Raw genomic sequence first — 6,973 nt, 5'->3', positions numbered from 1 at the left:
AGTATATAAGAGATGTAAATAATTCAACTTTCAAATTATGTGTTTGCAATTTCACAGCATTTACACTTGCGAAGTTCTTAAAGCTGAAAAACACACTAAGGTGTTGCGGACACCTTGTATATATGAGCCATTGAATGTGGGTTGATAGAGCAGCATATCAGTCCCCATTTCTTGCCAGAGGACATGAGGGAAGAGTCCCTCTGGTCCAGCCTCGACCCTCTTCTAAAGGTCCTATACAAGAAATGCCTCCTTCTTACCTCCCATTACTGGTCAGAGATGGTGCTGGGCTTCTGCTGGTGTCATTCTAAGCACAATCTTGAAGATTGAGGGCGGGGCTCTTTTGGAAGCTCCACCTTGCTTCTCTGAATGATGAGCTGTCACTCAGGGAAATTCATTTTCCCTCTGCTGTTAGAGGTCCTCCCTTTCCTGCAGAGCCTACATAGGCAATTTGAAAAAGTCCCGCCTCTTTGGCTGATGGGTCTCTCTTTTCCTGAAATAGGAAGCCAGGGTAGTGACACTTCCTTTGTAACAGCTCCAGGGCAACAACAGACCAGGAGAGAACAGAATTTGCTCAGTGCCTATAGATTTCTGTATAAGTTTTGAACAGAAGTCCGATTCACTAATTAAGTTCCTCTGTTGTAGACAATTTCACCGGAGGCTAGTTAGGAACAAAAGCTTGTAACTTAGCAATTTCACTGGAGCTGGAGAGTTTTATTGTTCCTCTTTCACTTACCCCAACTAATATCCAGGGAACAGAGGGGAGGAGAGCAGAGACAAAGCAGATGAAGAATGCAGGAGGAATGAAACATCACCTGTCAGCAGAGTGTGTACAGGCGTCGCTGGGCCAGCTCAGCCAAAGAGACCACAGGCCTTCCCTCTGCCTCCACCATGAGGCTTCCAGCTGACCCATCTGAGCTATGGGACCCCCATGCCCACTTTTCCTGCATTCTAGCCCTCTACCTATCCAGATGATTCTCACCTAGAACTACAGAGTTGTGTAACGTGCTTAGAACAATGGTCAGCACACAGAAACATCAAATGTAGACCTCTTCTGTTGTTCTGCAAAGGGTTTCACAGATTCATATTCTTTTCCCTTTTTAAAACTGAAGATTTTGTATAAAAATCAGGATTCCGGGGCACCTGGGTGGCTCAGTCAGTTGAGATTCTGACTCTTGATTTTGGCTCAGGTCATGGTCCCAGGGTTGTGGGATCAAGCTCCATGTCAGGCTCCATGATAAGCATGGAGCCTGCTAAAGAGCCTCTTCCTCTGTCCCTGTCCCCTGCTTAAGCTCTCTCTCTCTCTCTCTCTCTCTAATAAAAAATGTTTAATTTAAAAATTTTTTTAAATTTTAAAAAATGAAAAGCTTCTGCACAGCAAAGGAATAATCAATAACACTAAACAGCAACATATTGAATGGGAGAAGAAATTTGCAAATGACATACCTGATAAGGGGTTAGTATCTAAAATATATAAAGAATGTATACAACTCAACACAGAAAAACCCAAATAATCTACTTAAAATAGGTAGAAGACATAAACAGATATTTCTCCACAAAAGACATACAGATGGCCAACAGACACATGAAAAGATGCTCAAAGATCACTCATTATCAGGGAAATGCACATCAAAACTGCAATGAGATGTCACCTCATACCTGTCACAATGGCTAAAATCAAAACCACAAAAAACAACAAGTGTTGATGAGGATGTGGAGAAAAAGGAAACTTCTTGCTCTGTTGTAGGAATGCAAACTGGTGCAGCCACTCTGGAAAACTGTAGGGAGATTGCTAAAAGCATCAAAAATAGAACTATCCAGCAATCGCACTACTGGGTATTTACCCAAAGAATACAAAAATACTAAATTTAAAGGGATACATGTACCCCTATGTTAAAGCATCATTATTTACAATAGCCAAATTGTGGCAGCAGCCCAGTGTCCATGGATTGATGAATGGATAAGGAAGATACGGTATGTGTGTGTGTGTGTGTGTATATATATATATATACACATATACACACACACACACAGACACACACATACACACACACACACACACACACACACACAGACACACACACAATGGAATATTATTCAGCCATAAAAAAGAATGACATCTTGCCATTTTCAATGACATGGATGAAGCTAGAGAATATAATGTCAGTCAGAGAAAGCTAAATACCATATGATTTCACCCATATGTGGAACTTAAAAAATAAAACAAATAAGCAAAGGGGAAAAGACAGAGAGGCAAACCAAGAAACAGACCCTTAACCATAGAGAACAAACTGATGGTTACCAGAGGGGAGGTGGGTGAGGGGATGGGTTAAATAGTTAATTGCGATTAAGGAGTGCACTTGCTGTGGTGAGCACAGGGTGTTTTATGTTGTATGGAGCACAGGGTATTCTATATTGTATGCCTGAAACTATACACTATATGTTAACTGAACCAAAATTAGAATTTAAAAATTTAAAAATTAAAGTATGTAGGCAAGTTCTGGAAATCTACTATACAGCATGGTCCCTACAGCTAACAACACATTGTATACTGAAAATTTGCTAAGGAAATAGATCTTATGTTAAATGTTCTTACCACAAATAATAATAATAATAATAATAATAATAATAACAACAATAAAGGGGGCAGAACGAAAGTAGGTGATGGCCTTGATGGTATTGATGATTTCATGGGAGTTTACTCATCCCCACACTCATCAAGTAATATATATTAAATATGTACAGCTTTTTACATGTTAATAGTAATAGTTTGAGTGGTGCCAGGGTGGCTCCATCGGTTAAGCATCTGACTTCAGCTCAGGTCATGATCTCGCGGTTCATGAGTTCAAGCCCCACGTCAGGCTCTGTGCTGACAGCTCGGAGCCTGGAGCCTGCTTCAGATTCTGTGTCTTCCTCTCTCTGCCCCTCCCCTGCTCGTGCTCTCTCTCTCTCTCTCTCTCTCTCTCTCAACAACTGGATAAAACATTTAAAAATGTCCTAAATTTTTTTAAATAAAATATTTTTAAAACAGTATCAGGTTGATACTGAAAGGTTACCAAAATAATTACAAGTGTATTGTCATGAAAAACACGAAAAATTGTGGCAAAGAGAAAATAAATCTTAACATTTAAATAGTTTGCATATGACCATGATTTTTAACATTTTATAATTGAAATTTTGAGATGCATAAAAATCAAAGAGAAAAATAAAATGAAGAACTGAGAATCCACCACTCACTTTCAACACATTGTTAACAAAAGATGGACATCCTGGTCTCCTCAATTCTCCATTCTCTTCATATCTACCACAGCTTTTTTACATTTTTTATATTTTTTTACATTTTTTTAAAAATCCAGAAATGTATTATTGCACCATAAATGCTTCTGTGTTTATCATTAAAGATTACAAACTCTTTTAAGATAGCCAAAATATCTTTATCTTTGATGCACATAAAAATAACAATTATTTAATACCAAATACAAAGTCAGTGCTCAAATGTTTCCTATCTCAGAAAGGCTTTTACAGTTGGGGCATTTGAATCCAGATCTAAAAAATTTATCCTCATTTAGTTTGGACATGTCATGTATTTCTTAACTGTCTTTTAATCTATAGGTTCCTCTTCCCACTTTTTTATTATTTTCATTTATTTGTTGGAGAAACTCATTCATTTGTCCAGAGATTTTCTCATATTCTGTATTTGGTGTATTATAATCGATTGATGTTGTTTAACACATTCCTCTATTTCTACAGTTCCTGTAAAAGCAAAAAGAAAATTAGAGGCTTTATCAGAATCAGGTTTGAATTTTCAAGAGTAATTTTTTCTCAAGAACAGACCAAGAGAAGGATCCTCAAATGGCCTCCATGCGGATTCTATCCCATCATTTCACGTGACATACTGTGTCTTTCTTTAATTCAAGTCCTTTCCACCGTACAAACAAGGACATAGCATCGGGACAACGTTGCTAGGGAAAGGGGGACACTCTAAATGTCTCCTCAAAGATTTTGAGCATTCCCAAAAGCAACATTCCATGAAATTTGGTGTAGAGGAAGAAAAAGAGAAACTGGAGATTGCATAGCACCTGGAATTTCCTCAGAGCTATTAACTCATAATTATTACATGATCCTCATATGGTATTTTATTAATTATTCACATGCTATTTCTCCAGCTAAATTTTAAGTGCTCTGGTAATAAGGGGGCAGAGTTATGTCATTTTATGTTTATGCCCCTGGATCCTTGCAAAATTCCAGGCACACAGGAGAGTTCACTAAATCTTGTCCGAATATTTGAATTAGTTAGTAGTTACCCACAACCCCATATTTAGTCAGTGCTAAATGGAAGAAGGTAGCATTGAGCCATGCTGACACCTAGTTTACCTAGAGCATCACTGTGTGACATAGAGTTTCTTCTATAGGCTGTCCAAGGAGGAGAGTGGGGATTCTGGAACTCTTTACAGAAGTAGAACAATTCAAGGAAAAAAGGATGTTTAAATGAAGAGAAGAGGGATAATTAGGAGGTATTTTATTCATATATTTGAGGGACACTATCTTTAGAAACACTGTCTGAAACCACACAAGCTGCCTAAGAATGGGACAGCCTCCCAAAACCAAGCTGTACTTGCAGGACTGGTAAGGGCAGAAGAACCCTCTGCCAGAGGTGCCAGGAGTCGAGATGGGCACCCGCTAAGGACATGTCCAGATGCAAGTGTCTGTGATTCAAGGTGGACAAGCTCAGCCTTCCCACTAGGTCCTCCTGAGCATAAAGACCCACAGGAAACCAAGTCACAGCCAAAGTATACGTGATGGTGAAATTCTGAACCACCCAAGTAAAACAGTATGAATACAACTACGCTCATCAGCAAGAGAACCAGCCTCCTTTTCCCAGGAAAAATTCTCCATCCCACCTAAGGACACAGAAGCACCCTGGTCACATCATGAGCATGAGGTTCATACACAGCCAGCTCACAGCTGAGAATAGAGACCCCCTCCTCTTGACTCAGTTCAGAAAACATGCCTCCCAGGAGCTCCCAGGACTCCTTCCAAGTCTCTCTGTGGTTACGTTTCCAAGGAGCTTTCCAAGCCCCACCCTCCGTGCTAGCCCCCTGCCTTACTTCTAGTCCATTTCCCGAGCTGGAAAACTTTCCAGTGTCTACCAAAGGCACTGGATATATGCATATAATCATTCTCAGTTGCTACATAAAAAAAATTTACCATCACAAACCTAGTGGCTTAAAACGTATTCATTATCTTATAGTTTCCATGGGTCCGAAGTCCAGGCACAGTGGAGCTGAGCTCTCTGCTCAGGGTCTCACAAGCTGATCTGGTGTTGGCTGGGCTGTGGTCTCATCTGGGGCTCAGGATCCTCTCAGGTCCATTCAGGTTGTTGGCAGAATTTTATTCCTTACGGTTGTAGGATTGGGGTCACATTTTCTGGCTAGTTGTCAGCTAGGGGCTGTCTTAGCCACATGGCCCTTCCCTAGGTTGTTCACCACATGGCTGTTTGCTTTCTCCCAGGCCAGCAAGAGTGTCTGCTGCTGCTTCTCTTAAGGGCTCTCCTGATTAGGTCAGGCCCACCCAGGATAATAGGATAAACTCCCTTTTTTCCTCAAGGGTAGCGTAATGACTGAGAGTGATACACGTGATGTTCACAGGCCCTGCCCACACTCAACAGGAGGGGACAACTCAGGGTGTCTAAATCAAAGGGTGGGAATCTTGGGGACCATCTCAGAAATCTACCTACCACAGGAAGGATAGCTAAAATGCACTCTTATTTCTTCCTTAAACATTTTCTTACATATTTGTTCATTTTAACAAGTGAAAAATATAACAAGAAAAGTATAGATCTTACTTAAAGGAGAAGGAAATATTCAGCTTATTATTCACTTGATATTACTCAGTGAAACTGGCAACTTCACCCATGGAATGAGACCCCAAATCTGGAGCAGGTCGGTAGCCCAGGGAAAGAACAGCTCAGCTCTTGGAGGTCACCTCAGGGCTGATCTGGCTGCCTTAGTCAGCAATTCCCTCCTCTGCTCAGTGCTGGGGTCCACCTGCACCCCTGGGTTCAGACAGCCCTCCCAGAGATTATTCCTCCCCAGAGATTATTCCTACTCTGGGTTAATCTGGTCTGTTCTAGCATACCCCGTATGTTAAAACATACAGGATGCACTCCTGTGTGTAAGGTTTCTTTCACTCAGCATGAAGTTTTCGAGATTCCTCCATGTTGTTAGCTGTTGTCAAGATTCACTCCTTTTGATCACGGAGTAGTACAAATACACCAAAGTTTGTTTTCCGTTCTCTGACGGATGGACACCTGCAATATTTCTGGGTCTTACCTAGTGTGAGCAAAGCTGCTACGAATATTCTGGTACAAATGTCTTTGTGTACATAAGTTTTCACTTCTCCTGAGTCAACATTTAGGAATAAAATGCATGAATGTCTGTCAAAGTGAGAGACTTTATATTCTCAACTGAAGTTTATGAGGTTTCCAGACGTTCCAGTTCTCTGCTGACATTTGAAGCTATCAGGCCTTTTAAACTTTATCCATTTTATCCACCCACGTCCTTTCTCCTTGAGTGTGTAATGGCACCTCACTGTGACTTTAATTTTCCTTTTCCTGATGACTAACGATGTTTTTTATGTGATTATTGGACATTTGTGAATTTTCCTCATAAAAGGATTGTCCAAACGCTTTACCCATATTTTATTGAGTAGCTTGGCATTTTATTACTGAGTTGTAGGACTTCTTCACTAGTCCTTCCTTAGATATACGTTTTGCAAATATTTTTCCCAGTCTGCACCTTGCCAGTTCATTTTCTGAATTGTGCCTTCTGACGAGAAAAAGGTAGAAGTCTGTCTTATGTCTTTTAATCTTGTTTATGGTTTTTAAGTAAAGGGATTTTAATTTCAATGGCATATTTCTCAGAATTTTATGATTTTTAATCTTAAGAAATCCTTCATATCCCAAAATTATGAATAG

The sequence above is a fragment of the Prionailurus viverrinus genome, chromosome D2 (assembly GCF_022837055.1).
Source record: "Prionailurus viverrinus isolate Anna chromosome D2, UM_Priviv_1.0, whole genome shotgun sequence".
NCBI classification, from domain to species: domain Eukaryota; kingdom Metazoa; phylum Chordata; class Mammalia; order Carnivora; family Felidae; genus Prionailurus; species Prionailurus viverrinus.
The sequence above is the reverse complement of the archived record's forward strand: the minus strand, read 5'-3'. Positions refer to the sequence as shown.